A 14138-nucleotide genomic window follows, 5' to 3' on the forward strand; every position below is an offset into this window, starting at 1 on the left:
CTCGAGTTCTCAAGACCACTCAAGTGATATTCTTACACTCAGCAACACTGTCAACTTAGCAAGCTCTGGCACTCAATTATCACTGGTGCTCAGTCCACATTGATCACTTGGAAGTAGGCATGAATTTGGTTAGCACTTGGTAACTTGGCTAACACTGAAGAACTTAGTAGACATTGAAGGGCTTAGTCAACACTACCTTCCTTCAGCTTGGTTAACACGACTAGCTTGGTAGATACTGATAAGATTGGTTAACACTATAAATCTCAATTAACACTACTTCCTACATGGTTTACACTAATGAGTTCCATAGACTCTGTGAAGCTTGAATCACACTATTTTCTACTTGTGAAGCCTGTAGACTCTATGAAGCTTGGCTTACACTATTTTCTACTTGTGAAGCTCGGTAAAATCTATGAAGCTCGATAGTAATGTAGCCAATCAAATGATTAAGTGTTTAGTCACTAATAGAAAAATGATTTGACCATAATGTCAACAATCCCTCCCTTTGGCATTAGTGACAAAAACACTTATCATACCATAATTCTAAATACTTCAAAATATAAGTCAAAACTCCAACTATCAATATGCTTGGGTTTGCAACTCAGTTTTGACTGTTGTGATGACAACTCGATAGGATTTGACTCTATTTTTTATTTTTCAAAATTATTTTTGTAGTTTTGTTGTAGATATATTCCCCCCCTCTATAGATATATTCCTCATTTGTCTTCTTCCTTGAATACACACACACACACACACACACTCACATATCTTCCTTATGATATAATCATTCCCCCTTGATTTTATTCCTTATGATATATATTTCCCCCTTGATTTTGACACAAATGCTAAAAATGCATATTTACAAGGTAACACCAAAATGTGAGAGGAAATCACTATGTACCTTCAAAATTATGGACATTGTTTTGTCCCAATTCTCTTGCAAAACTTTGGAAGTGTACAAAGCAATCTACACTTCAGTTGATAACTCCATCATATGATCAACAATTGAAAAGTTATTGTCATGGATTAATGTTTTAACATGTACAGTATGTTTTTGCATTACATCCATGTTGGGAATTATCATATTTTGAATGTCTACCAGTGTAACCTGGATTTTGGCTTCTTCCCTCAATAATTTTGTCTGTGAGTCTACTAGATACCTGATTTTCACAAAATGTGTAGAGCTAGTACTAGGATCAAGTGACAACTGGTGTGCACTTGCCTTCATATCAGTATCAATTTTAGACAACTTGTCCTTTATTTCCTTGGTCAAATTGGATGTATCACTTAATTTCAAAAATAAAGAAACAAAATTATTTAAAGAATTCTCAAAGAAACAAGAATGGTGGACAATTCCACTTGATCAATGACAGTCTTTTGTGCCACCTTCTCCAAAAATTTGTTGTCAAATTTCCTTTCTACCCTCTACAGTAGTTTCTTATCCACTCAATTCTTTATTAAACTTGTGAACTATGTCAACAAGCTGATCCAAAATAGGTTTCTTTTCATCAACCTCTATACTAAGTGCATCAACAAATATACCTTTAATTTCTTCAAGCACTTGATTCCTCTTTTTCCTTTCTACTCTCAATTTTTGTTGTTTTTCCTTTTTCTTCCAAAGCTCTCCTAGAGTTTCCATATGATCAGGAGTAAGATTGGAAAGATCCCAATCTGGAATAACTATGTCTTCCCCTAGATCAATCTCATCATTGGAGGCTTCTACCTCTTTACCCCTTTCTTTTTGGTAGTAGAAGGAATAATTTATTTTCCTTTACTCAAATCCTTTGTGCTTGGTTGAGGCTTAACCTCAACTGTCATTACACTTATTGTTGAAACATTAGTAGCATAAATAACATCACTAATTGGAACAATAGCAGGAATATTTGTAATACATTGTCGAGACTCGGTCTAGCCTACTATTATGAAAAGTGGAACTTGTTGCTTGGTAGATGAAGTGGTAGTTACAAAACTCATCATTGCACTCAATAAAACAAATCCAATAGTCAATTGAGTGATCGGTGGAACTATTTTTACCTCAATTGTCTGTGACTCAGTTGCAACCTTCTCTGAGCTAGATATAACCAATGCTTTTCTCAGAGAATCAGGGAGGGAGACCATTACCTCTACTGCAATCTTCTTAGGATCTGAATCTTGAATGTTTTGAATCTCTGGAAGATCCTCACTTATTGTTTGATCCTCCTCATCCTCTTCACTGTCTTTCTCATCATCATATTTATCGTCATCCTCTTTCTCATTATCCTTCTCATCATCAATTTTTACAACCTCCTCAGTGGGTTTTGTAACATGAAGTCCATAGATATTCTTCCATGTAGTTGTATTAGCTTGTACAATAGATTCAATATCATTTGACAGAATCAAGAGTACACTTAGATGTTAGATTATGTTCATGCTTGGTTAATGCTTCCTTTACTTGCTTGTCTAAAAGATTTGGCATTGTCTTCCTCAAGGTTTGTTCCCTAATATCTTTTACAACATTTAGAACATTATCCCATTGAGGTGCCACTACCTTGATTGTGATATTTGAAACTTGACTCTTCAATTCACTTGGAGAGTATTTCCATTTAGCCATTTTTGCCACTAAGGCTTATTCAATCTATTTTTGCTCTTCCTTGCTCCTAGTTTAATACTTAAGGGATTTTAAGTATGACACACTTCCTCCTTCTGTAAGTCTTCTTAACCTCTCTTTGAATGTAGGAAAAATTTCTAGAAAGTTACTGTTACCAAAATTTTACACATGCTGAAAATTTTACTCCAAGTAACATTGCAGAAGGAAAACATTCATTTTCTATTCATTTACGTTCCATCATTTTGCAATCATATAAAAATCATGAGCAAAAGAGATATAATGTTCATTGTATAAATCATCATTGATATGTACAATTTTCATAACAATTTTCATATTTATAATGTATGAAATGAATAGAAAGGTACTGGAAATGGCATATCTCACTCAAATCGTGAGTATTACTATCTTTCATATGTATTAAAAACAAGAAAAATAAAACATATGAGAGAAAGATAGAGATAACCAGTCATTGCCTTTCAAACTTTGACTGGTTAGGTATTCTCTATTGTTTCCTTGTTGCCCTGGTCTAGCTTTCGATCCAACAAGCTCTTGGTTCTTTGTTCCCCTGCAAGAGAAAGAGGTGGGGTTAGATTGTTACAATCTAAGCAATGATTGGTTATCATATCCTACATACTCACACATGTCGCATTTCTCTTATTCTGAATACATACAAAAAAAAGAGTATGTGTATTCTAAGTGTTCAGATGCAAATCATAGAAGGGTAATTTATGAGAGTCAAAAGCCCATGCTCGAACCTCATAAAGTATTCTTTCATATATCACATAATGGGATAGTTCAGTACTCAATTAGTTGCTCCAGAAAGTGATGAAGAGTTAACACAACTTGTTGTAGGAAGAATTATTTTAAAATTTTAGGACAGTTGAAGACTTTATTTGTAGCTTTGAATGATAAAATATGAATTACAACAACTTTAAAAAGCAAGTTAAAGGCATCTAAAAAAAATTATTAGAAAAGAGATAGAGAATCTGAAAATGAAAGAGATTCCTGGTTAATACTTTAGAGACCATCAAGGGTAGCAGTTTCTCAGTGCTTTGCCAGGGTCTGAAAGATTTTTGATGGTCTCAGTTTGATTGCCAAATCAGCCAACAAAGAGCATTTTATGCAGGGAACAGGCGTACACTTGGATGCAACAAACCAACTAGTTACATTAATTGTGGCTATAGAAATCCTTTCTTTGGATCATCTAAATACCATTTATTTGCCACATCAAAAAGGGGTTTGCGAACAAAAGTCCAAGTTGTTGTAGATTATTCAGATTCAAAGTTGATTCTCTTAAGCTCCAAGGAGAGCTTGGCTATCATCCCCAGGAAGCACTAATAATTTTGAAAATATTGGAGAAAGAGAATTAAAGTTGAAAGATGTTGAAATTGTTGTTCTCGAGGTTAATCAAAAAGCAACACTTATGTTTTCAAACACAATAGATGATGAGCGTGGAGAGTTAATTGTTAATGAGTACTAGCTACAGCTACAGTATGATGGAAATGCATTCTCAAAAAGAAATTTAAAATTCGCCGCACTTTTCATGTTCTATTTTTATAGCAGAATTTGAGACATGAAGCCAAGATAAATAAATGATAAAATGCAACTTACAAGAAGAAGACAACGCTAGGAGAAAAACAAAATAATGGTGAATGAAACATACAAGATGCGAAGTCCAAGATAGTAATAAAATCGACATGGAAAACTGATAGATGGAGTTTCTTGAAAGAGCCTTGCATCTTGAACAGTAGTGATGAAACCCAGATAAAATTTGTTAGAAAAAACCATTACAATGGTTAGCTACAGAAATCACATGCTCACTAATGGTGCAAGTAACAGCAGCAACAGAGATCATTGCAAGAAATCTAGACTTTGAGGTTGAAACAACAATGATACATATAATAGCCGCCAATAAAGGAAGAAGAAATTTATCAAATTTGTTGTTAGTTTCAGCAGCATTATAAGTTTCATACCAAATTCTTCCTTCAAATAAAAGACTTATAGTAGTATCTTTCATGGTGACATTCAGAATACAAATGGAAATGGAAAGTATTATAAGATTCAGCAAAACAAAGGTTTTACAATAACTTTTTTACCTTCACAGTTGAGAAAAAATCAACAATGGAGGGAGCTAAGCCGTAGATAATAGTGAAAGAATCAACCATCATATTATCAAGGCAAAAAATAGATGGTCACAGAAGTCATCTATTTGGAAGAGAAGAGATCTTTAGACATCGTAGATTCAAAGCTTGCAAAATGACAAGTATTTTCAAAAAGCATACCTTCAAGTAATACGAACGGCTATTACAGAGTGAGCTCCAGCAAATGCATATGGAGGAGGAAAGAACAAGCCATCAAACAATAGTAAACCCAAATGCAAAATGTCGGCCATGAAATTTCTACAAACCCTTATTCCTCCTCTTCACATTCAAAGTCTCCAGAGCATGAGAATGAAATGAGTTTAGGCAACCTTTATTATGCCCTTTTTATTTTCAAATAAAGTTTGAAGTCCGTGGTTTTTAATGGGATTGAATTTCCCTTTAGAAACATTTATATTTGTTATGAGAGGGGGGTGATTGATATTAGGCCGTAGGTGTTTTGTACTTTTTATCTTATTTTTGCATAGGTATACATATAGTAAAGACATAATATTAAATGATTTAATATTATTGTCTTGTTTTAAAAATGTAAAAAATAAGAGGAGTCTTTGTTTTCATTATTTTTCTTTTGCATAAATATTCTTGTAAAGGATAAATATTAATGATGACTTGTAAATCATTAAATATTTTCCTATTTTTGATGCAAAAGAAAGTGAGTCATTTATCCTTATGTAATGATCTTTAATTCAAAAAATTAGTTGGGAACATCTAGAGGGAATATAGGCTTTTTGGGTCGAATTTGACTTTGCCTTGGTAGTTGGAGGAGATTTATTGGTTGTTAGAGCATTTTCAAGGCAGTTGTGAGTGACTCATTGGTTTCTTTAGGAGGAAATGGAGTTTTTCCAGGGGTAGGACTTCATTATATGAGTTATTAAGTCCTTATTTTTATGCTATCATTCTACATTCGAACCAAGGGTTGGGTTTTGTACTTAATGAGTTTTTCAACTCATTTAGAAGGATTTTTGATTTTATGAGGGGTTTTTGAGACTCATTTTCAGAGTCCTAAGCTTTATTGCAGAGTCTATAATTCATCTTTTGGAGACATAATACAAATGATAGCAGTGTGATGATGTTATTTTATGTTAAGTGCTGAAGCCTTCTTTCTTTCTGCAAGTCTTCTGTGCATTTTATGAGTGATTTGAGAGAATAACTTGAGAATTTTCCTTATTCCTTGTTTTTTCTGTCTCATTCCAGCACCTGTTTGTAGAAAAGTAAGTTTATTTGCAGGTTATGATACGTGTTTATAGGTGAAATTGATCAAAGTGAGATGTTAGTTTGTCTTTCTTTTGTCGTTTCAGTACTGGAACCTTATCATAAATCATTTGTGCAAGTCTTTACAGGAAGTTGTGTTTTATTTGCATTTCATATAAGCTATATAATCATCTATGTCATGTGAGTTACATCTTCATAATCAGTTTGGTGTATCACCTCCTTTTCTTAGTTTAAGCTTTAAGTTTTAGGTCTACTTCCAATATTCTCTTCCTTTTCCCTAACAATTTTATTAAGCTTTAGAGGTTATCACTGAAAAATCTAATAGGAGCTAGCCTAGAATCCAGATGTTTCATTTCATTATCTAGTCTCACATAATGAAATGACTCCCATGTTAAGTAAGGGTTACTAAACATTACCAATTTAGTAGGGTGCAAATCATGAAACTTAACAGTTACCTGCTACTCTTCTTCTTCATCATCTTCATCTTGAAGTCTAAGTTCTCCCTTTCCTTCTGTGAGGAGAAGAGGGGAACCAAATTTCTTGCTTTCCTTTTGGATCTTCTTAACTTTCTTCTTCCTCTCTTCAAGATCTGAGGTATCTTGATTTCCAAAAAAATCTTTGTTTTTGCCTCCTTGTATGTGCTAAAATAAGGTGTCTTAGGATCCATAGGCTCATTGACAAGAGCCTTAATGATATCTTTGTTGTCATCAATGTTTACCTTATAACCAAGAGGTTTTACCCATGCTACTCTTGGCCTAACTGCCTAAATGTGTACTTTGTCACAATCCACAAGGAAACATATATCCTATTCATAGTGATCAACTAGCTACATGGGAATTCTGAATCTTCTTTACATTCTTTCCTTGAGTGTTTTAAAATATGCATCCATGATGCCCTCAAAATTATCTCCCATTTTAGCTATATACTCATTTATCTGATATACAACAAGTATATCCTTCTTCAATACTATAGTGTCCTTGGAAGGAAAGAATTTATTAATATAAAAGAATAGACATGTCAAGAGTTAGCCAAAATTACATGATTTGTGTTGGACACTTGGATGCTCTCCATATTCTTACTTAACTGGTTCAGCCGCAACTCTACAAGGTTAAATGACAAATTGTTTTTGACCACCTTGAATTCTAGGTCAACAACTTCACACAAACACTATTAAGTTGGCTAGAGCTGTAGATTTTTTGAGCAATCACATGTATCCCAAACTTAATTTCCATGGCTGTAACTCCATTCAACTTCATTCCTCTTCCATCCCACTTGGCAAGAGTCTTCTTTGCCAGTTCAACCCAACCTAGGGTTTTGGTTTATTTTCCTTGCTAGTCATAGGTAACCCAGTAATTTTATTAATAATCTTCTTTGTTATCTAAATAGGTTGATCAAACTAGAATTGCATGTCATGGACTCAATTCAAGATAAACCTAATCCACTTTCCTTGAAAGTCCCTTGGCATATGTAGAATGTGGGTCAAACCCTTTTTTCCACTCAAGTTTTCAGTTCTCATTCAGACATAATGCCTCATATGGTTAACTCATCACAAAAGTACCCAATTCTTGAATCAAACAATGATAGAATGACCTAATGTCATGAATCAAGAGTAACTTTGGAGGAATTTGTGATTGAGTTCTGATTGGGTCTAGTTTCTCTATGATCACTAGATAAAGTTTGAGTGCTAAGGTTTCACATTCAACACATCTGATCAACATCTCAAAACCTTTCTTTACTTTGCTGCTAGATGAAGACGCCATTTTTCTTGGTGATGTAAAAATAATTCATGATAAAATTGCTCTGAACTGATTGGGGGTTCAAGAATGCTCTGCTCTATTTTCTTTGAAATTTGCGATGAAAATAAAACCTTTGATTTCTTCCTTTTAACCAAACTATGTATTTAAGTCACCATTAATGCATTGTACTTTAGATAGCTCAGTGATAGCTTGTTCAACTCGACAGTTACCTTTGATCTTCAACTCGGTAACCATACACTCGGTTAGGTCTTTGAACTCAATACATGCTATCAACACTCAGTTGGAAATCTAAACTTTCCATCTACATCCAAGCTATATTGGGTCTTGCAACCTAACCTTTCTCGATAAGGTCTTGCAACTCGAGCTTGCTCGGTAAGGTTTAAGACATTACTTCAACTATCATCTTAACTCAGTGATCCCAGTGCATCTAAAATGTTGATTTGGATCTTCTTGCTTACTGATTGGAACTATTATAAGATGTATTCCTTTGAATCATAGTTCCAATAATCTCCATAGATAACTAGTTTGAAATGGTTGAGTCACCCAACTTATTGACTTAGGTGTCAACACTTTCATGACATTCACTTGCATTCTCTAGAGATTTATTTATCCATTGCTGCCTCATTTGACTTCTGATATTATTAGCCTTTGCTTTCTTTTCATCTTCAACTTTACCTTGATTCATACAGTTTCTAGCAAGATATCCAAGTTTTGTGCATACAAAAAATCTCTTTGAAGGGTCTCTCTTCCTCATTTGAGTTCTTATGCAACTTGTTGCAATGTGTCCATACTTTCCACAAAAGTGACATTTGCACCATGTGTTGTAATCCCAACCAAAGAGAGCTTTGATAATTTGTTCTGTTGGTTCCATTTCTTAGTCTTGTATTCTAAATATTTGTGTCCTTGTTTGTTGCAATTGTAACATTTTCCTTCAAACTTCGTTTTCTCTATGCATTCACTAGCTCTATGTCCATGTTTGTTACAACTGTAACATTTTCCACTGAATTTTGATTTACCATTGCTCCAACAATTTTTTGATGTATGCCCTATTTTTCCACAATGATTACATGTAGGCCTTTTGTTCTTTTGAGCTCCTTGATGAGATGATTCACCTTCATCTATATAGTCTAATCCTAGTTTGCCTTTATGTCTAAATTGATTTTTCTCATTCAATTGATTCATTCCTTCTTGATATTTCATCATCCTTTCATTGATTTGCCCTTCCATGCTAATATTATTCTACAATCTTTCATTGTATATCCTTAAGTTGATAAGTTCTTGATTTGTAGAATTGAAAAGACTTATCAAATTTGCTTGATGAAGAGATAGGTTTTGAATTTCATTATCCTTTTCTTCTATCCTTTCCTTTAGCAATCTTTTCTCTTCTATTGCTATGTCATTTTGCTCTATATTTCACACTCTCTGATTGACTGAATTTCTTACCCTCTTTTCAGTTTTCTAACTTCTTTATGTAGACTAAGATTCTTCTCAAGTAGATCTTTGACTACTGCATCAATTTCATCTGAACTTCTATCTTGGCAAATGTTTTCAATTCTTTCTTCTGTGTAGAGATTGTCATTCATTTTTACTGCTAGTTCCTTTCTTCTATGTAAGGATTGAGAGAGTATCTCCTTCATTTTCTTGAATTGATCCATGGATAATTTTAGATACTTTTCGTTTTTAATAGCTTTCTCCAGTCTATACACTTCCATTGCCTCTGATCTTCTCTCAAGCTGCTAAACTTTTGATGTGAGAACCAATGCTCTGATATCAATTGTTGGAAATGTAAGGTAGGCTAGGTGACTGAAGGGGGGTGGGGGGAAGGTGAATCAAGAACCAATAAAACTTTAGCTTTAATCCTCCATTTAATCCTTTATAAACTATTATGATCTAATTGTATGCATGAAAGATTGAAAGCAATAAAACATTCATAGCACTTGACACAATATTTGGTAACCCAGAAACCTTCCAAATAGAAAGTAAAACTGGGGTGGGGATGATACCTACAAGCTTTGTGACTGCAATATAAATTTGGCCTATTAAGGCTTACAATTGATCACTTATGGTGATCTGCCCTATTACGAGCAATAAGGACTATTAGGTCCACCTTGTAAAAGGATTTATTCAATACGATGAAGTATGCACTCGATTAAGAGTTTTTTCATAAGACTGTTAAGTACACCTTGTAAGAGGATTTGAGTGATGCACTTGTTAGGATGAACTAGTAGTAAATCTTTGATTTGCAACTCAGTTTGATGAATGAGACTCCTTTGATATAAATTGATCACCTTGCTATGATAGATAAGACTCTGCTTTTCCTTATACTGCTTATAACCTTTATCTTCTAATTCACACTCATACTTGTTATTCCTTTACATGCTCTTTCATTTAGATCACATACTCTTGCATTTGGATCACATTAGATGTATTACATATATACCAATCCAAATAATTACCTTCTAGAGTTAGCGACAACACCAAATTCAAAAAATCTTCACTAATTCAGCTCACTGTTGATAATTAGGTTCTAAAGACTACTTGGGTGATATTCTTACACTCGACAACACTGTTAAGTCAACAAGCTCTAGCACTTAGTTGACATTGGTTCTTGGTCCACATTGATGATGAAAGGTGCTCCCCTTAATACCATAAACCCATAACAAAAACAAAGAAAGAATAACAAATGTGAGAAGAAAATATGGACTTCTTATTATCGTCACAAATGTGGAAGTATAGAATTCACAAGTATAATATGCTAACCCACATGAGCACCTTCATTATAGTAATTTGCAAGACTAAGCTGTGAACTACCACCCAGAGTTGTTCTAGTTTGGGCCTTTCATAAATAGGCAATTTTATGCTTCATGGGAAGGTTCTAGACATTAAAACTTAATACCTAGGGCCAAAAAACCTTAATAATACATATAGAGTCAACCAAATACATCTTTGATAATTATTTTAGATATTTCAGATAGCCCAACTTTGGAAGGTCGTAACTCCCAAATCGTTGCTTTGATTGGCTATTATAACCACTTTTCAGAAATGCCAACTCTTGATCTACAGGCTTGGACACATGAAAGTGCCCTTTTGTCTAGTTTTCAAACCTCATTCAAGCACTCTAAGGCCTCCAATGATGAGCCTGAAGATTTTTCTACAATTTTTTCACCAAAAATCTGCAATAACTTCTCTGATACGTAAGCTAGAGCAATGAGATTTTTATGATAGGCTTACAATTCTGAAATGAACCTTCTTGCAGAAAATGAGAACATTGTGAGCTCATATGAAAAACTTACTAAAAATAACAAGTTCTCAATGTAATACCCCAAAATTGGCTCATTGCCATTATACCAATTTTGGTCTATTTCTGATAATTTCTAAGTCCTATTCTAATAGGCAATTCTCATTTTGCTATTCGCTACTTGACTTAATTGTCAAATGCAGAAAACCCTAATCTGCATTCATCATATTTCTTATTTAATTCCTATAGTACATACTCATATTAGTCGCATTAAACCTACTTGATTTAATTATAATTTAATTATTAAGTATTTATACTTTAATTAAATTAAATTATATCCTAAGGCTAATGTACTATGGAATTAAATTTATTTAATTTAATAAATACGCCTATCTGGATTAATTAAATGTAATTATTTAATTAAATGGAAAAGGTATTTCTAATTAATTAAACAAAATTATTTAATTAAATGGAGTACTTACTTCTAAATTAATTAAACAAAGTTATTTAATTAAATGGGAAGCCATTCCTAATTAATTAAATGAAGTTATTTAATTAAATAAGAAAAGTGTCTCTAATTAATTAAAGATTATTTAATTAAATAGAAAAAGTAATTATGAGAGCATATCTCATTTTATTAAATTAAATATCTCAACAAAATCTCTCTTCAGTTCAAAAAGGGAAATTTCCAGTTCACTATTGATCAAAAATGAGTTAAATCAGTTAACTCCTTTTTCTACTCAAATTAAATCAGTTAACTCCTTATTTTACTCAAATTAAATCTGTTAACTCCCTTTAATTTGGGAATCTCCTTTTATGACTGAACCTCATCTTCAATCCTGATCGTTGATCCGAATTGATCTCAACCGTTGATGGATTTCAGGAAAGTCTATTTAAGAGACCCTCATCTCTTCATTTTGGAGGATGAATTGATTTGCTATCGAATCGCTGCTGAAATTCATGCTCACATTTACTTACATTTCTTGCATACATTCTCATTCTTAGTTTAGTCTCATTTTAGTTTAATCATGCATATGCTTAATCTAGTTTGCTTTATTTGTTCTTAGATTACATTGCATCTTTCATTCTAGATTAATCTGCATACTCATTCTTAGCTTAATTTCATTGTCAAATCCTTCGTTCTTAGAGGGTCTAGTTGCTTAAACACCTCAAATCTGAGGATATTTGACAAGCAATTCCCTTTAGATAGAAGGCAACAGGTCACTTTGAAGGGCAAATTTTGGATGAACAATCCAATGTTCATTCCGGGATGAATCCGCATACAATGATCGTGTTGAAGTGTGTGTGTTAGCAAAGGCCACATATTCACGCATACACTCAAAAATAGTAAACACCTTGTGTACAAGTCCTTAATAAAATAGAAGAGGATGAAAATAAAAATATTTTTGGGTGATGCAAGATTGCTCTTACACCCAGGATGCTCCTGCATCAATTGATCACTCAAGAGTAGGCACAAACTCAGTTAGCACTTGGTGACTCGACGAACACTGAAGAACTTTGTAGACACTGAAGGGGTCAGTCAAAAATACCTTCCTTTAGGTTGGTTAACACGACTAGCTTGGTATATACTAATAAGCTTGGTTAACACTACAAAGCTCAGTTATCACTACTTCCTATATGGTTCACACTATTGAGCTTGGTAGACTCTATGAAACTCAACTCACACTACTTTTTTCTTGTGAAGCTTGACTTACACTATTTTCTACTTGTGAATCTTGACTTACACTGCAATAGCTTAGTTTACACTATGAAGCTCGGTAGCAATGTAATCAATCAAATGATTAAGTGTTTAGTCACTAATAGATAAATGATTTGACGATAATGTCAACACATTTTGCATGCACTACTTAATTTGTATAGTAGATATCATACAAAGGGATACAGGTCTATGTACTCTAGAAATCACTATGGAAGTGTGATGACTATCTACACATTCTACCCTTTTCTAATGATAATCCACCTTGGTGATGGGGGGATATAGCCAATCCATGCCAAGAACTACATCATAGGTACCTAAAGAGATAATGTGAAGGTCAACCATGGTAGTCATGTCTCCAATCTAAATATCATCACCATGGACCAATGAATTAACTAGCGATCTAGCTTCTGAGGCTAACTCTACCTCCCAATTGACATCCTATCTAACTACCACTAGCCTGTAATGCTACACCACAAAAAAAAAAGATATAAAATAGTTAATAGCTCCTAAATCAAATAGAATAGAAACTCTACTCTCTCATATCAGACCTGTGACCTTAATGACCATGGCCTGGTGCTCTACCTATCGATTATCAACCACTGCAAATAATCTATGAGATCTACCCATGTCACCTGCTATGGGCTCTGAAGTAACCTCTTTCTAAAAACCTAACATTGAACCTTATGGGAAATCTCTTGCAATGTGACACACACCGCCACAAGTGTAGCACAGTCCTTTATCTTGAATATGTACACCCTATGACCTAGTCTTCTAAGTGCCTCCAATCTTACTGGATCCACTAAAACCACCCTTGTTGGACCCCTGAGTCGTACCTAGCAGTGTATGAGGGGTCAATGTCTTTTGATCCTGTCTAGGACCCTAAGACTAACACTGCTTCTTAGGTTTAGAGCCCCTATATCCCTATTATGCTCCCTATATATAATACTTCTAAGGATGTGGAACCTTAAAGGATTCTCCTAGATGGTTCCTATTCCCTTTCCAAGGGGGCCTTTGATGTCCCAAAGACTGACCTAAGGTGTCCTAGTTTTGAAATTGATTCTATCTCTTTTATGGATATCATCTGCAACTAGGGTTGTGATGCAAGCAAGAGGTGTGAATCGTGTTCTTAATACAAAACTCTATCAATCTAGGCTTCTTCCAAGCCTTCCAACATATTTATTTGGTCCCTCAGGACTCTTCCAAGGTTAGAAACCAAGTGGTTGGCCTTTTTTCTTATGCCACACCAACCTCTTCCAAATATCTCTACCCAAACCTTCAGAAACTCAACCAACTATCTCAAACAACACACAACACCTCCACTACCTTACTTCTTCCAAGATATTTCACAACACCATACTCCAAATTACTTCCAAAGACTCAACTTACTACCAACAAAGTGATTTTAAAACATTCATGAGGTTCTATACACCTTGGTGGGCTTCAAACATCCATTCTTACAAACAGA

This window comes from Cupressus sempervirens, chromosome 9 (assembly GCF_028749045.1).
Source record: "Cupressus sempervirens isolate cs-2001-9-10 chromosome 9, ASM2874904v1, whole genome shotgun sequence".
NCBI lineage: Eukaryota > Viridiplantae > Streptophyta > Pinopsida > Cupressales > Cupressaceae > Cupressus > Cupressus sempervirens.